Source organism: Macaca thibetana, chromosome 5, assembly GCF_024542745.1.
Source record: "Macaca thibetana thibetana isolate TM-01 chromosome 5, ASM2454274v1, whole genome shotgun sequence".
NCBI classification, from domain to species: Eukaryota; Metazoa; Chordata; class Mammalia; order Primates; family Cercopithecidae; genus Macaca; species Macaca thibetana.
Window position 1 is genome coordinate 168,736,121 of NC_065582.1, and position 18,395 is coordinate 168,754,515.

The 18,395-nt window shown below is 36.7% G+C and overlaps 1 protein-coding gene across 1 annotated transcript in view; it reads left to right on the forward strand.

Annotated features, from left to right (window-relative positions):
* Window positions 1-2,178: 2,178 nt before the first annotated feature.
* Window positions 2,179-18,395, forward strand: part of LCORL (ligand dependent nuclear receptor corepressor like) — a 296,483-nt gene continuing 280,266 nt past the window's right edge. Inside the window, exons 1-2 of the mRNA XM_050791945.1 lie at window positions 2,179-2,402; window positions 4,085-4,187. The gene's annotated coding sequence lies outside the window, so the exon portion shown is untranslated. The remainder of the gene's footprint in view (window positions 2,403-4,084; window positions 4,188-18,395) is intronic.

Genomic DNA, 18,395 nt, shown 5'->3' on the forward strand with positions numbered 1-18,395 from the left:
AGAGAGCAAGAATGTAGGCAGAAGTAGGTAGGAAGGTAGGTGGAAGTAGGTGGACAGTGACCAGAGCTTATAGGCAATTAGAGGAGGTGTTCATCAAGGCACCAGGGAGAAGTGCGGGGTCCACAGACAGTCACTGAAAAGGGGAATCATTTGTGTGTTTGCTTGGCACATAGAAACTCGGGATTGATCAAGCCCTCCCCATGCTCAAGTCTAGAAGCGCCCATGAGAGAGAAGAGAGATGGTGCTGAGAACACTGGGCCACACAACAGCAGCCTTGACCAGCCAGTGTTTTTAAAAGGACATTGAGGAAAAGCAACAAAAACTGTGCTTACAGACTGAATATCCAAAATTGGAGAAGCAGAGACTGAGAACTGTCCAAATAGTTCTGAACCTAATATGCCAAATGAACTGAAGCAGTTTTCCCATGACCAACTCGTGGGGGGCCGGGCGTGAATCAACAGGCATTGAAGAAAGAGAGAATCCACATCAGCCCAGAGCTGCCCTTTCCCTTGCAAGGCAAAACTAAGGGTTACACTACCTCTTAGTGGAAGGGGATAGAAAGTTAATATCTAGTTATTAAAACTACAAATATAATTGTGCTTAAGTTATATATGTAGTGAATAAACTGTACATGGTCTTCATTTGTTAATGTGGATTCAGCTATTCTCAGCTAAACCTTCAATTGTCTTCATAAAATTTCCAGTTAAAGAAGCTCCTCATAGTGTTAATTAAAACAACAATAATAGTAATCGTAATATCCAAATGCTGTTGACACTGTTAACAGTTGTATTCAACACTGTGTAACCCAGAGAGGGTAAAACAGGTAAGTCATCCTTCCCAAGCCCCTTGTGAAAATGCTGTAAAATGTATTCCTGTCTGGATGAGCTACATGCTATGATATGTCTTTGCAGTCATCTTCAGCATATTTTCCACTTTGGACTTTTTAATGGCTTCGTGGGTATGTCTGTTGTGTGAATGTTATTTTTTATATTTTTGCCGCCAATGAGTTAAGTTTTTAAAACCAATATCCCAAAGGCCAACCCTGATGTAAAGGAATGAGCCATTATTTTCATGCTAGAGGACGAAGTTTAGTTTCCCCCTCACTGTTGGCATAACACTTTCCCCCACACTCCTACCTCATAATATGCACACCAAAAATGTTGATCTCACAAATGAGAGACATTTGCTATAATAAGTGAAACAAACAGAAGAGGTTATTGTGTTTTGAAATTTAGGAATCTGGAACTTTTAAATTCTGCCTCGGAAAATCAGCCAAGGCTGAAGCAAGCTGTGCATTTGAATTTGTTGAATGAGGACCACCTGTTCTTGGTGAACTCCAACTGATGGATCTGCCCCCCACCAAACTTCCTCTATTGTGTCTTTGTCACATACATACACTCTGAGCACTTCACAGATGTTTGTGAAAGAAAGGGAGGAAAGAAGAGAGGAAGGAAGGAAGGAAGGAAGGAAGGAAGGAAGGAAGGAAGGAAGGAAGGAAGGAAGGAAGGAAGGAAGGAAGGAAGGAAGGAGGGAGGGAGGGAGGGAGGGAGGGAGGGAGGGAGGGAGGGAGGGAGGGAGGGAGGAAAGAAAGAAAGGAAAGAAAGAAGAAAGGAAAAAGTATGGAAGAAGGGAGGGAGGGAAGGAAGAAAAGAAGGAAGGAACAAAGGAAGGGAGGGAGGGAGGGAACGAGGGAAGGGGGAGGGAGAGAAGGAAGTCAGGAAGGCAGGCAGGCAGGAAGGATGGCAGGAAGGAGAGTGGACAAGGCAATGGAAAAGAGGAGGCAATGGAAAAGAAAAAGATATGTATACTTCTAACTGTGCATGCTGAGTTAGAATACTGTGGTTGAACACTCTGTTTCTGTCTGAGGGCAGGAATCACTTTGAAGCATCAAGGCTGTGACTGCAGAGAAGGTAGTGAACAGAAAAGGCAAAATTTTTCTTTCCTTTTAATGGCATACCCCAAATGTCCAAAAACACAATGATCTCTGAATTGTACTTGGACACTAAGTACTAAAATTCACTTGCAGTTCTTGTGCTCATCCATGTCCTAGAGCACTTTGTCCCAGTTTTTCCTCCACCTGAGTGGTATTTCCCCAGATCTTCACCCAACTGCCTCCTTTTTGCAATTCAGAATTCAGATCAAATATAATCTCCTGATGAGAACTTCCCTGACTACCCGCTAGCAAAATAAATAGCCCTTCTGTTTGATTCTCATTAGAACACCGATTACTAGCTAATATTTTTGTTTATCATTTGTCTACCACTGGCAGAAGGAAAGCATCAGTGAGAACAGTGATTCTGCTCCTGTGGTCTTGTTTTCTGCTCTATCCCCGGTGCCTGAAAAAACGCTGAGAGAGAAGGCTTCAGTAAAGGCTTAAGGAATTAACAACCTCATGTTAAAAGGTAAGTGTCTCTGTAGTCCAGGATGTAGATTCCCCCCATCTTTTCTAAAAGATGCACTCCAGCCTGGGTGAAAGAGCAAGGCTCTTTCTCAAAAAAATAAAAAATGTTTAACAATTTTAAGCCTTCAAAACAGAATTTTGAAAATTCAGGTAGGTTTTTCAGACCAATTCAATCAATAGAAGTATTTCAGCACATATAGACAAAAAAAAAAAAAATATGTTTACCAAATAGATGAATGCTTCAATGGGTAAGAAGTTCTGTGTATTATAAACTTAAAGCTGAAAATTCTCAGAAATTCATGAATTATAAAGATTTATGCAACTATTTTTCCTATCATTCAATAGTTTCCATAGCAACTTTGGCATTAAATTGTGTATGTGCTACCTTGAAGACACAAAGCATAATTCCCTCTCATCTATTTAAAGTGAAGTACTATGTTATTTCTCAGTGTTATGTTCTGGTCTATTTAGGAAAAAATATAAACTGCCATCCTACACGATGCTGTTGTGTTAGTTTCATGCTGCTCAACTTGATATAGTTTTGAATTTTCTTTTCTGTTAAAGTTTTCAAGTTGTTCAAAGGAATTTCACAAGATGATAAAGTTAAGGCATATTTATTTCTGGTGGGAAGGGAGTTGGTAAAGAATAAATCAAGAATATGAGAGACACATTTGAAAACTGTACTCTAAAGATTATAATGAAGTGGAAATGTGGATATGCATCTGCAAGAACAAAAGCCAGACCACTGCTAGAACAAGGTAGCTTCTGGAGACCAAGTAATATTCTGTTTGTGGAGCTGAGTGCTGGTTACATAGCTGTGATCAGTTTATGAAATTCATACAGCAGTGCACAGGGTGTGTGCACTTTTCTGAATGTGTGCTATGTTTAAATTTTTTAAATATTAAAGTCAGTCTACCCTAAAAGCCATTATATTGTATCCAAGAGCACAGTCCAACCTTTTCTGCAAAGAGCTAGATAGTAAACATTTTAGGCTTTTTGAGGCACATATAGTCTCTACTGGGGATTTTTTCATTGTTTTTCTGTTGTTATTTTTTACAAAAAAAAAAAATGTAAAAGCAATTCTTAACTTGAAGTCTGTAGAAAAACAGGACATGGATAGCATTTGAAGTCAAGAGAACTTGAGATCTCCAAAGGATTGAAGATAAAAAGGAGAAAAGTATCATAGACTAAGCCAGCCCTGAGGTCTCAAACAGTAAATTCCACTAATGATACTTATTAATATGATGAATTATGTTAAGAGAGTTTCTAATATTGAGACTTTTTTTCATTTCTGACATGGTCATGATGTATTATTCCTTAATGTGCTGGAAGTTTACTTTGTGAATGCCTTATTTAAGATTTTCATCTTTATTTATAAAGTAAGACTATTATCTTTCTTATAAAATTTTTCTTAAACTTTCTTATCAAGGTTGTACTCACATCGCAAAAATTGATGTGGGCGTTTTCCTTCTTTTCAGCACTCTAGAATAGATTAAATAGCAATAGAAGCACTGCATGTTAAAGTTTTTGTAATAGTCCCCTGTAAATCTGTCAAGGCCTGGCGCTTTTGTGGGGAAGTTGAAGTGGATGGGTAAATCTTCTTCATAATAATTGATAGTGAGCTTACTGTGTGCCACAGTTGTCAGAACTCACACACATTAACTCATTTAATCTTCACAACAGGCTAAGGAGGTAAGGATTATTGCCACCATCACTGTCAGTCATCATCACTGTCATCACCATCATCATCTCCATTTTACATCTGAGGAAAGTGAACCACAAAAGGGTAAGTCGGGGGAAAAGAACCACTACATATTTCATCAGATGGAATTTAAAACAGGGAATGAATTACACAGGTACTGAAAAGGTGAAAGAACAAGAAGGGAGCAGTGAGGTACAGCAAGAGATAACTGCAGAATGCTGGTACCACCCCTAGAAATGAAGCCCCAAAGGGAAAGGGAGTTGAGTTATAAGAACCTAGGACCTTAGAAGAGGAGCTTAGCAGAGCGGAGGCTCTCACCTCAAGGGAAAAACATAGCTGTTTCCAAGGATTCCGCTGGAAGCAGAAGAGTAGAACTAACCACCCCTACTGGGGCAGTGTAGCTGCAGGGATAACAGACATAAACAGCAACAAACCACAAGAAAGTTCCTTCCCTCTGCTCCTGCCTCTCAACCTCCTTTAGGGCTCCCTATTGACAGAAGAAAGCAGACAAAGGAACCTATGAACTGCAGTTTGAACCTGGGAACCGGCCCCAGCCCTGGCACAACAGAGAAAAATTTAGAAGGTTGGACTTGGAGCCTAGGGACAGTAAATGGGAAAGCCGAGTTTCTCCGTTTCTTTATTTTATTCCTATGGAAAGGGGATCTTCAGGCCTGTTGGCAGGGGTGGAGGGCCTTCGTGGGGAGGGAGAGCATCAGGATAAATAGCTAATGCATGTGAGGCTTAATACCTAGATGATGGGTAGATAGGTAAAGCAAACAACCATGGCATACATTTACCTATGTAACAAACCTGCATGTCCTGCACGCGTATCCCAGAACTTAAAATTAAATTAAATTTAAAAAAAGAAAGGGGATTTTCCTTCTCCCCTAGGTCATATATCTAAGCAATATTTTCTTAGGAAGCTATTTTATTCAAGTTTTAAAATTTACTTTCATAGACTTATACACAATATACCTCATGTTTTAGTGTCTTCTTTTTGTTTTCTTTTTTTGTGTCATTTATCTTGTATATTTGTACTAACTTCCTTTTTCTTAATTGGATTATCTAGTAATTTATTCATTTAATCAATTTTTTTGAAATCACCAGATTTTTATTTTATTTATTAATTATATTCTCTAACCTCCATTCTGCTTGTATCTTTGCTAATCCTTTCCTTTGACTTTTTAAAATTTATTTTGTTATTTTTCTATCCTTCATATTTTTACTGTTTTTCTTGCTGTAAGTATTTAAGGCTATAAATTTTCTTCTGAGCACGGATTATTCCATGGATTCTGATATGTGGTGTTTTTTGATAACTTTTTTCAAGAAATTCTGCATTTCCTGCTAAATTTTTATTTTTCCTCAAGAGTCCTTTAATACAGCTTTAAAAATTATTTCAAGGTGGAAAAGCTTTTTCATTTTGTGCTTTTGTTATTAATTACTATATAACTATATTGTGCTAATGTTATCAGATTTTTTTCTTCTTTTTGGAATTGTGGTCTAATATATAGTCAATTTTATAATGGTTTCAAAGAAATTTGAAATGAAGATATTCTCTGTTATCAGGGTACAGAGTTTGATGCATGTCCCAACAGAGGTACCTTATTAATTACATTTTGTGGGTTACCTATATACTTATTTTTAACTTCTTGATCTTACACATCTTTCATAGAAAAATGAAATAAAGCTATTGCTAATGTGTTTTGTCTATTTTCTATTAATTACATCTATTCCCTTCTTCATGAAATTGTGTTATCTGGTACATAGAAAATGATTTTAATTGTATCTTCATTGTGAATTTTATTCTTCAACATTATATAACTGTATTAGTCAGAGTTCTCCAGAGAAATAGAATCAATTACATATGCATATAGGGAAAGAGATTTATTGCAAAAGACTGCTTCATAAGACATGAAGGTGGAGAAGTCCCACAGTCTGCTGCCTGCAAGCTGGAAGCCCAGGTGTTGTCGTTGCAGTCTAAGCACAAAGACGTGAGGACCAGGGGCACCAGTGGTATGAGGCCTAGTCTTAGTCCAAATGTTTCACAACCAGGAGCACCAGTGTCAAAGGGCAGATAAATATGGTCAGCCCAGCTGAAGAAGAGAGTGCAAATTCACTCTTCAGACCCTCAGTGGGTTAGATGATGCCAATTCACATGGCAAAGGCAATCTTCTTGATTCAATCTACTGATTCCAATGCTGATCTCTTCTGGATGTACCCTCACAGGTACATCCGCAAATAGTTTTTTACCAGCTATCTGGGCCCAGTCAAGTTGACATACAAAATTAACCATCACAATAACTGTTATATTTTCATGGTAAATTGAATGATATTTTTTTCTCATTTAATGTTTTTATGTCTAAATTTTTTGATATACACTTCAGATTCCTGCTTACTGTTTTTAGTTTTCACTTGCATGTATACATTTGCTTATGCTTTTATTTTTAACATTTCTAAACTAATTTAGGTATGTCTTTCAGATTCAGCACAGAATTGGGTTTTGTTTAGTGATCCAAAATGAACATCTGTTTTTCTTTTAATTACATTTATAATTATTGATTTACTACAATTGATGTTTTATTTTAGTTCTATCATGTTACAAGTCGAAGGAGGGATGGATAGATAGATAGAAGCTATGTGGCCTCTTACTTTCCTTTTATAGTAATTCTTCTGATATTTCAAAAGGTTTGTATTTTGTTTCAATGGTTACCCTCAATCAGTGTTAGGGTCTTCAATACCACCCCCAGTTTCAATGACACATGAGAAAAACTCAAAGGACACAGCATATAGTTGTACTCACAGCTGTAATTTATTATAGTGAAAGGATATGTACAAAATCAGCAAAGAAAAAAGATGCATGAGGCGAAGTCTAGAGAAAAGCAAGTACAGCCATACAAGATTCTTCTCCCAATGGAGTTAAATAGGACACACTTCATTCCTCTAGCAGCAAGTTGTAATGGCATGTGTGAAATGTTGTCTACCAGAAAAGCTAACTCACTAAAGCCTCCATGCCCAAGAGCCCAAGATTTTTGCAGGGGCGGATCACACTTTCTGCCTAGCACATACCAAAACTTCAGACTTTCAAAAGGAAAGCAGTTGTTCAGTACAAACCATGTTTGCACAAACACTTTAGGCACCATAAGCCTTTTTATTAGCTCTGAACGGTGGGAACACTTCCCAAATTCAAGTTCCCAGATGCAGGCCAAGGACCAACCTTTCTAGCAGGATTTTTAAAGGAGGGTAGTCTCAGGCCTCTTCTCAGCCATTTTTGTAGCTATATTTTTACATTGTCAGAGCTCATGCTATTAACGTGTCACATTGACACCCTTGTTTTACCTACGATTTTGTCTTAGGTAAATGTCTTAGAACCATAGTTAAATGTGTTTAACGCTTATCTGTTTTGCTGGAGTTTCCTTTATCATCTCTTAATAGAGCAGAGTTTATCCTCTAATAGATTCTTTTAAGAAGGGATTATATGAACAATCTGCCCTCAGTTTTCACATGTTCAAACTGTATACTTGAAAGACAACGTATTGGTCATGGTTCTCCAGAAAGACAGACCAATAAGATATATGTATATATAAAAGAGAGTTTATTAGGGAGAATTCGCTCATGCAATCGCAAGGCAAAGTCCGCTGATAAGCCTGCAAGCTGGAGAAGAGAGAAGCCAGGAATGGCTAAATCCAAGTCTGAAAGCCTCAAAACCAGGGAAGCCAAAAGCAACAGTGCAGCCTTTAGTCTGCGGCCAAAGGTCCAAGAGCCCCAGCAAGCTGCTGGCATGAGTCCCAGAGTCCAAAGGTCAAAGAACCTGGAGCCTGATGTCCAAAGGCAGGAGGAGCAGAAGCAAGCAGCCAGCATGGGAAGAAGAACGCCAGAAGACTCGGCAGACAAGGTTATCCCACCTTCTTCCACCTGCTTTTTCTAGCCACACTGGCTGGAAGGCAAGTGGATGGTGCCCACCCACAAAGAAAGGTGGGTTTTCCTCTCCGAGTCCACTGACTCAAACATCAGTCTCCTCTGCAACAACCTCACAGACACACTCAGAAACAATACTTCACTAGCCATTTAGGCATCCTTCAATCCAGTCAAGTTGACCGCTAATATTAACCATCACAGACAGCTAGACTGAATATAAAATTCTTGAGTCACACTTACTTCCTTGAATAACTTCTAGGTGTTGCTCCACTGTCATCTGAAATTCAGTGTTGCAGTGGAGGAGTCTGACTGCTTGATTTTCTTTCACTTATAGATGACACAATTGTTTTGTGTCATATAGATTCTTTATAGCCTATTCTGCTGCATCTTGGCATTGACCACTCTGGGTCACTTTTCCATGGAATTTAGCGCATTCTTTCAATACATAACTTCAGATTTTCCTTTTTTTTAAGAGACTTTTCATAATTATATTTTATTATCGTTCCATTACATTATTTTGGGTGTTTTCCTTCAGAAACTCCAATTCTGCATATAGTGGATCTCCTTTGTCTTTATTCTATCTCTTTCTTTTCTCTCTAATTATTTTTTCTATTTATACTTCATTGTTTTTCTTGCTTATTTTTCCTGTGCCTTTTACTGTGCTTCCTAAGATGTCTGTTCTCTCTCATGCTCCTTGTAATTTAGTATTAACATCTACATAATTTTTTTCCGGTTCTTTCTTGAAATATACCACTCTTTGATTCAACTCTTTGGACGGTCTGGCTCATACCTTCTGTTGACTGCTCAACTTCTCCCTGATTGATTTGATTTCTACTTCATGGTATTCCTTCACAGCTGCAATTTCCACATTAATTTTTTTAATTCACATTGAAATTTTGGATTGTAAAACTTTTATCTGCTTTAGGGTGACATTTTAATGAGTTTTCTTATTAAATTTTGAGTGATCTTTTGCACACTTTTTAAACTATTTTTGTCTATATTTTTACTCCATTTTTTCGTGTTTAAATGACTTGGAATTTCTTGGGCCAGTTATTAGTAAGAGAGTCAGTAGATCATTCTCTAGGATTCTTTGTTCAACAGCTCTCCCCAATATTGTTAAAATAGTAGTAGGCTATTTATTTATAATACAACCCACATCTCCTTTGCCTCTTAGCACCTGATTCAGAAGAGCTTCTACTCCCAGCTCTAATTTCCCTTGGTCTTCTTCTTGTCACTATTTTAAGGGGTATACCTCCTGCCTTTCAAAGTGTTCACTTTTTTCTGGAACATGGAATTTTCTAAAACAACTCGGTCATCTCTTGATTTTCCCTGATTGCTCTACAACTTTTTACCCACCTTCCTTAGCAATTGCACCCTGTTGTACCTCAGTCCAACTCACAGCACAGTCCAGAGAAGGGCCCACTCCTTCTGGGAGTAAATATTTTGAGTATTTGCTTCTGATTTCTAAGCTCTGCCACTGATAGGCCCCTTCCCTGCTCTCCCATTCTTCATCCCACCTTCAGCTCTGAGAAGCCCCATCATTCCCATGAAGTTAATGCTGATTTAATTTGCTTGGGCTACAATAATACAAAACTTAGAGTTTGTAGATTCTCTCTGTTTCCTCACATTGATGAGACTCTAATGTGAGGACAGTTTTTTTCTATTCTTCGTGTATGTGATTTCCAAGAAAAGAAGTGGAAAGATTTGGAACTAAGCTACCACTATGCACTATGCTCTTATAATATTCACTTCAATGATTAATTTATTTCTGCTAAAATTGTGGGTGCATGAAGAATTGCCAATCCTACTGATAATAAAACTGCTGATCATAAAGTAAGCCTATGCCTTGCATTTATGCTTATAAAATTTCCAAAGTATTTTAATAATTTCTCTGGGATGTCTTCTATTTCTAATGTATTTCTTAATGACCTCTGATCTGAAGTGTTGACTCGGTAAACATTTTTTATCTGAGCAATGTATAGTGGAATCATAATATCATCTTTCATAGGATAATGCATGGTACTAAAAGCCCAGCTAATAGTGCAATTCCCCCATTTAATTATCTCCTCTGGCATAATATAACCTACTCTCAATTATTATACTCATAATTGTCATGAGACACTCTGTCTCTGGATATGTGAATAGTACAATTTGAACAAAGGACAGAGAGTCAGAGTACAACTTAGAATGACTTTCTCACTATTTACCAAAGATATTACTGTTACAAAAAGTGCTCCACTTCACACAGATTATTTTTCCTGCAATAGCCAAGGCAGTTTTTGAGGAAAGTATTTCAGACCATCATCTACAAATGGTTTAAAAAACTATCCAAGGAGGTAATATAAGCCTGGATTTGAATCCCAGTATCTCTGCTTAGCGTCTCCTATGACTTCTCAAAGCTTCATTTTCTTCAAATGTATATAACCCACATGTCCACCTTTATTACCGTGTGCACACAGTGATGTCACTCTTTTAATGTCCTAATTTGTACATCTCAAATTCCATCCTGTGAATCTCAGTCCATACTCCTTCTAGGCACTCCTTGGATTACAAGTGCTGCTTTCTCTGTCCATAGCAATAGTCCCACTGCCAAAGAATGTCATCAGCCCATGAAAAGGACCTCTTCCCTCATCCTGATTATCCTTATGGTATAGACACTAAACCCATGCATGCTGGGAAATTCCAACCCAACTTCCAATAACTGTCTTCATTGCTGCCTCCTGTAACAGTTCCTTGAGGATTGGGATTAAGAGAAATTCTAGCTAGCATCAATGATGTGTTGAGTCCAGAAACAGCCTTCCCCTTTCCAATCACTCCAATCATAAGCAGACTTTTCTCTTAACTCACAAGGCACCTCTTATTGTAATTATTATTGCTATCATTATGGTGAGTTCATCATAAGCATGTTATAAACATTTATTGGATATATGGATGAATGGGTAGATGATTAGAGAGCAGCTTCCCCCTAAAGTTGTGAAAATTAAATGAAGAAATGCATGGAAAGTGACTGGCACAAAGTAACATGTGACCTAAAAAAATACATATATGTATTAATTCCCTGTCATTTCTGATGGCAAACATTAAGTCTAATAAAATCTTTAATACATATTTTAAAACATGATTTTAAAAGCAGCAAACATCTACTTTTGAAAGAAAAGAGTTAATCCCTCAATGTTAGCAGTCACAGATATAAATTGGCAATTAAACTTTCTTTCACTACCAACATCCTTGAAGCTGTACCTTCCAATCACATAAAACACTACACAGACAATGAATCCATAGACCTTGCTTCCTCAACCTAAACTACTGCAAAGAAACATTTTTAGTCCTTTTGATAGAGGCCTTGTTTTCATGCTGCAGCTGGGGAAAAAAATGAGAAAATAAGGCAAGGCAGCAACATAGCCAGAGGAAAACAAAGCAGAAATTCTCTGAAAAAATTATTTTCCCCTTTTGTGTAAGTGATAGTGCACAAGATCTTTGCCACACTAATTTTCATAGCTTTCAGAATAATCATGAATTTCATCCATAGTTCCATAGACCTTTATTATACTTCTTTGAAAACAATTTCTTTAATAAACCATTTGTTTCATATTATTATCACAGATACAGCTCTTGACTCTGACTCTGAACTAATGTGAATCATTTTATAACCACTTTACTCCCAGGTTTTCCAATATAAACAATGTTCTTCAAGGTTTTCTCTTATTCTTCACAGTCTCCAGAGATCCATAACAGCAGTGACACTTTGTAGAAATAAAATATATATTTATAGAATTAATGAAACTTGATACCACCTATGTATTATTTCAGTTAATGGAGCCACATAACTATTGCTGAATAAGTTACAGAGCCTGTGATTGTTTTCTCCTAAGTGGAACTTATAATAATCACTGTTAAATAAGGAGCACTCTAGAGTTGGGAGTTATCATGGAGGTACAAAATTTGGGGAAACTGCAATTTTTTAAAATTAGAAAGTATAGGTTTGAATAAAGAGAAGAGAATTTAACACACCCTGCATTTCCTTCCCCATGAGGTCTATGTAAATATCAATGCAGCAAGTCCCTTCATTAGACTGTTGATGCATAAGAAGTAGCCACACAACCCTGACATGCATGTCAAGTTAGTTACTAATTGTCCTTTCAGGTCCATAGAAGCCAGACCACTCTCTTGAGGTAGGGGATGAGGACTTCTCTGCGGGAAATGCATCATTCCTCTCAATCATCCCATGAGGTTAGTCCTGAGCCAGAAAGCAGAATCAGAAGACAGGGAAAAGGCAAGCCTGGTTCCTCTCCGTAGAGCTAAAACCAACGGGACAAAGACTCTGAGCTCCAGAGACGCATGGAATGCATCAGGTACTGCATCTCTTAGCCACATAAAACCACGCTAAGACCAAGTGGCTCTATGAAGACTGGGTTTTGTGGCAGTCACAGCAGGAGCCCCATATATAAAGAATGATGGTCTGGGGTTACCAAGTTCTCTGACTTCAAAAGAGTGGGAGAGGCTGGATTCTGGCTGCATTCATGAATGACAAAAACAACCAGAAATGACCAATTAGACACCTGTAAGCCCAGGGATTATGAAGCGAATCAATACAGACTATAAGGCAAGACTGACTGCACGGTCTGCTAACTTATGGGTCTGTGGGAATTCAAAATGGTTACATTTTTTATCTCCAGGTAGATAGTGTGAAAACAATGTTGCATTTTAGAATATCAGACATTTGTATCCCATCCTGAGCACAGTATCAGTTATTCTTGAAGAGCAGAATTAAATGGAACCTCAAAAGTTATTCTTGAAGTCTTATATTAAAGAATTCCCTGTCATAGGGAATGTTGAGAGAGTGGAACCCTGATGTAAATTCTACAGACACAAAATGGAGAAAGTAAAATTATCTTAATTTTTAAAAATTTAAGCATAAACATTTTTAAATTTCAAAATCTTGGAATATTCTTACATGTATTTATATAAGGACCCTGCTACTTTCACTGACTAGAAATACAGCATTTCAAAAATAAAATTTTCATAAAATCATAGAATCTAAGAGTTGGAAGGAACTTCTGAGGACATCAGGGCTGTCCTCAGACAGCCTGATGAGGGAAGGACAACTTCCCCTCATAACAATTCAGATTCCCCCCTAAACATCCCAAACCACAAGAACACAACAAAATGTACCCTTGGATAGTACTGATGATCTGTGCCGAATGAATCCATCTTCTACAATTGCCTGCTAAACACATATATTCTCAAGCAAGACAGGCTATCACTTTGGGATTAACAGGAGCACCATGTAGTTATAACTCAAACTTATTACAAGAACTAATGAATAGGCTCCTTTACCAGTTACTTCCTAGTAAAGAAAAAATATTAAACATGTGCCTAGAAGTCAAATTCATCCTAAAGAAGATAAAATAATATTTCTGCTCTGTGGCAGGGGATGTTGCCATGGGAGAAATTGCTCATATAGTGGCAGAGGGCAAAGGGGATATCTCTGATCCTTCTTCACAAGGATTTTGCTGTAAACCTAAAACTTCTCTTAAAAAATAAAGCCTTTTTTTAAAAAAACAATAACATTTCCAAGACAAAAAAAATTAAAAAGTAAAGCTCCTGAATCTGAAGGCTTAGGAACTAGCATTTGTTTGTGGGAGTAGGGCGCAGCCTCCATTCAAATTCAGAATGAACTTTGGAGTATGATGTTGATGGATACACACAACAAAGTTATTTTCCTAGCTCCTACAGCTTAACTTTTTTTCTGAACTATAGAATATTTTAAAATCTACAATAAACGCATCTATAGATGTGGTGGTATGGCATTATGTTAATTTGGTTATAAATCTTATGCGAAAATCTTATGCGAAAATAAGAAGTGGGAGGGGGTTGGTCATGAATACTTTGGTTTGTCTTATTCTCTGCACTGTAGGGTAATGTCTCAATAAGGATTTGAAATTTTTGAAAGGAGCTTTTAAGTACTCACATAGTGCTGGCCCTATTTCACATACAGAAAGGGGCACACAAGACATGCAGATGGCTTTTAATTATGCACTGCTCCTGTTTACACCATTTGGGGCTGGCTTATGGGTCTTTCTCCTCTGTCAGAAAGGACCAATTCACAGTATTTGGATCTTCAATGGATTGCATTTAAAGCACTGCAATTCTTTAAGCTGCCGATATATTGTTAGGGCAATGCTAGAAAATGGAAATTTCTCTGCTGCATGGGATGTATTAGAAGGTGTTACTAGAATTGCCTTAGAAAAAGTGATGTTGTCTAGGCTGTCCTGTAACATTGTCCTGCACTGTCTAATTAGAAAACTTTTTTTTCTAATGAGGATTGTTCTATGAGGATTGTTCCCAACAGCATGTTGAAATTTAAGATGTTTGGTATAGCTTCCAAAGCAAAACGTGTATTTTTAAGGGACAGAGGTTTTCAAAATTTCCATAACAAGCGAGACACATTTTGAGTGTTTTGACAAGACTGCCATCACAGATATTACTAGAACTCTGTTCAATACATAAAATGGTTTTTTAGCCGCATAAAAGTACTGAAAAAATAAATGCTAAATCCCTTAAGAAAAATGTGCTCAGCAATTTTAAGGAGTTAACAAGATAGAGTTCCTTGGGGAAAATATGACAATCCTCTTTTTGTGGCAATTATTTGCCTTTGTAGTAAAGCCCTGCATTATCTAAAGCCACCAACTAAAAGATAAGAAATGAAGAAGTGGTGAGCTACAAAATGCAAAATATTTAATAAAATATATGTTAGAAATATATTTAAATAATAAACCTTAGCACTTGTCAGAAAAGAAGGTGGGGAGAATGGAGGAAAAATTACTCAGGTTTCTAAGTTCAGCCAACAAGACCTCTTCTTACTAGAGGTCATGGGAAGAAGTTAACTCATTAAAAAAAAAAAATCAACAGAAAACAGAAAGTATTTTAAAAACTAATCATCAGACATCTACAAAAGGCCAGGTTTTATGAAAGAAGAGAAAGATTTTAGGCACTCTTGACACTTCTGAGAAGACCGGATAGCCAGGGCCCCACACCAGTTTGTACACCAACATTTTTGGAGAGACAAAAATTTGTAGTGGCTGAAATGAATGATGATGATAAAGATAATGAAATAGTTTTCAAACAGCCCATATCCTGTATAAAAGAAGAAATACAAGAGACTCAAACACCTACACATTCATGGAAAAAAGAAGAAAAAGCAATGAGTGATTTTCGATGTATTACATGTAATATTTCTTCTGAAAAATATATTTTTATGAGAAAAAAAATCAGAGAAAAGGAAGATTTGAACTCATCTTACAGCTTTTATGGAGCATATTGAAGCCAAAGATCTGGAAGTATGTGGAAAAGATGTACGTAGTATAAAGAATTACATGAATTATGTTATTAGAAAAATGTAAAGGGGCTCTCTATTGGAATTATTATAGCTGCTTAGCTTGTCACTTTTCTCAGCCATTAACCCTCCAAAATGAATGTGAATATTTTACTCTCCTTAGAGCTCTATCCCATCTATGTATAGTATCATCCCTGAAAAACTCAGTGGAGCTGAGACTTACTCTTTTTTGAGAATCTCAGACTTTGACATCAGGAGGATGGTTCCTATTTTTGGAGGTCATAAAAATCTGAGTGAAATCACCAAAGTAATTTGGCTTGACATGTCTGCATAAGCTACTTCCTAAAAATGTGATTCTCTATTTTTCTTTAGATCTTTATATTAAATAGATTTAAAACAAGTTGCTTTTATTTCCCTAGCAGGCATAGCTCATGCTTTACAGATCTAACAGATATTAAACTATTCTACATTATTTGGTATAATTTGTATTTACTTAGGTTTTAACCTCTGCCATAGTTCAGCAACATCATACAAATATGACCATCTTAAGGCTTCATAAGACAGTCCAAATCCTTACTAATTTAAAGCAGATTGAGAGTTGCCAATAATTCTTTGATCTTCTAATCTTGATTGGCCTATATGTCCCTAGATCAGCACTGCTAAGGTAATTTCTCATCTCTAAAAAAAAAAAAAAAAAAAAAAAAAAAAAAAAAAAAAAAAAAAAACAGGATTTTTTGCTGCAGCCCAGAAGTTAGCCCTTTGGAGTTGCCTATTGTACTATGTCCAAATTAAAGTTGTAGAAACCCATGGAAACCCATGGAAAGTTAATGCCATATAGAAGCATTCTTCAATATGATTTTAAATAGAAGAATTTGTAGACACAAACAATATGAATATTGATTTGGCTGCTTTGACAATAACCATAGTTTAGCAAGATGGAATCTTCGTTTTTCCCTTCTGTAAGAGTAGCTGTGCAGTTCGGCAGGTAGGCAGCTCTGCTCCACAGGTAATCCAAAGAGATCCAGGTTCTTTCTATTTGGTTGCTCCATCATTTGTAGGGTATGTTCTTCTCCATGATTAAGACTGACTCACTATCACTATATCTGCATTTTGGCCCAAAGAAAAGATGAAAGGAAAGTGGCAAGTAAAGCTGCTTCCTTTTAGGGATGTGAACTGTAAGTTTACACACCACTTCTCCTATCTCACCTGTCAGACCATGGTCATGCCAAGCTACCAGGGGAGGCTCAGGAATGCCTCCAGCTGGGCTACCACATGCCTGCCCTAAACTGGAGAGTGGAAAGTTTCAATGCTAAAGGAAGGAGAAAAGAATGGATGAAAATTTAGGAGACAAGAGTGGAGCACCCTTTCAACAAATGCCATATCATCAATGTTCTTGATAGCACAGAGGATGAAAATGTAAGCAAAAACACAGATATTGACAACTCAGATTCAAAAAGTGACATAGTAAAGTTAGACTCTGAATGTGAAGAGGTTTTAGGACTACTTTACCCAATTTATTTTTCTTATATTTTCTTTCTTATATATGTTCCAAAGTCATATGTGATAGAAGTCTATATCAAAATGGTCTCACTCTGTCACCCAGGCTGGAGTGCAGTGGCATGATCATGGCTCACTTCAGTCTCAACCCCCCAGGCTCAAGCAATCCTCCCACTTCAACCTTTGAGTAGCTGGGACTACAGGCATTTGCCATGATGTCCAGCTAAGTTTCATATTTTTTGTAGAAACAGGGTTTTGTCACGTTGCCCAGACTTCTCTCAAACTCCTGAGCTCAAGCAATCTGCCCATCTCAGCATCCCAAAGTGCTGGAATTACAGGCATGAGCCACCACACCCAGCCTAAAGAGAACTTTTTAAATGAGTATAAATTTTTTCATAAAAAACAGAGCAATATGTCATAGTTAAATTTACAGCATTTCTTCTTCATTAGTGGTAAGCAAAACAATGTAAATTATATTCAATGGTCTCTTAGATTTGATAATGTACAGTAAAATGTTATTAATTATTTAACATTGATAAGTTTTTTGCATAGCTAGAATTAAAATTGGTCTTTATTTCATTCTTTAAACTTCTACCTATTTCTTATTTTTCTGTAACAAACAAAATTAGATGCATAATATAAATTTTAAATATTCCAGTGGGATAGCGCAATATGCTAGGAAATCTAAAAAAATATATCTAAAAGGATGGCCTGAGTACATTAGTCCAAAGATTAAAGAACCAGCCCAAGCAAAAGGGTAGTGTGACTCAGTCCTGAAGAGGGGAGTAGGGGATTATTTGCAGGGGCAGACTCTTACATGTTCTCAACTCTATAATGAATTGATCATCATTTCCATTTAAAAACTAAATATGACTAAAGAATATGTTTCCCTGGTTAGTTAAGAATTAGCAAATGAATGTTATCAAGCAAATTAATTACTACATTTGCTAGTTTATCTGAGATCTGTAAGCCAAGTCAGTCCCTTTCTCTGCACCCCAATTTATTTCAAAATTAGCAATGCATTATTTGAATAGATGTATTTCTATACTTAGAAGCTTTGCTCTCTGAGCTTCTTGTAGCTACTGGTTGTCTTAATCTGGATAACAGCTCAGCTTATTTAACACATGTTTTTAAAATCCTAAAATTCACCCAAATATTCAATTTTTTCCTTTTTATTTTACTGTTATATCAACTCTTGACTTATTTTTATCTCACTGTCTTTGGCTCCTCTCTAGGTAATGATAATCATATTAGAAGAATTTTAATTCCAACCAATTCCAGATTAATACATTATTCTACAACAAATAAATTGTTCCATTCAGAAGCAGTACTAGCTACTCAATTTTTCCCTATTAATTTTTCAAAATAATTTGTATATATATGTAAAAATTGTACATATTGATGGGGTACATATGACATTTTGATGCAAGCATGCAGTGTGTAATGATCAAATCTGGATAATGGGGATATCCATCTCTTCAAACATTTATCATTTCTTTGTGCTATGAACATTCCAAATCTACTCTTTCTGTTATTATAATATA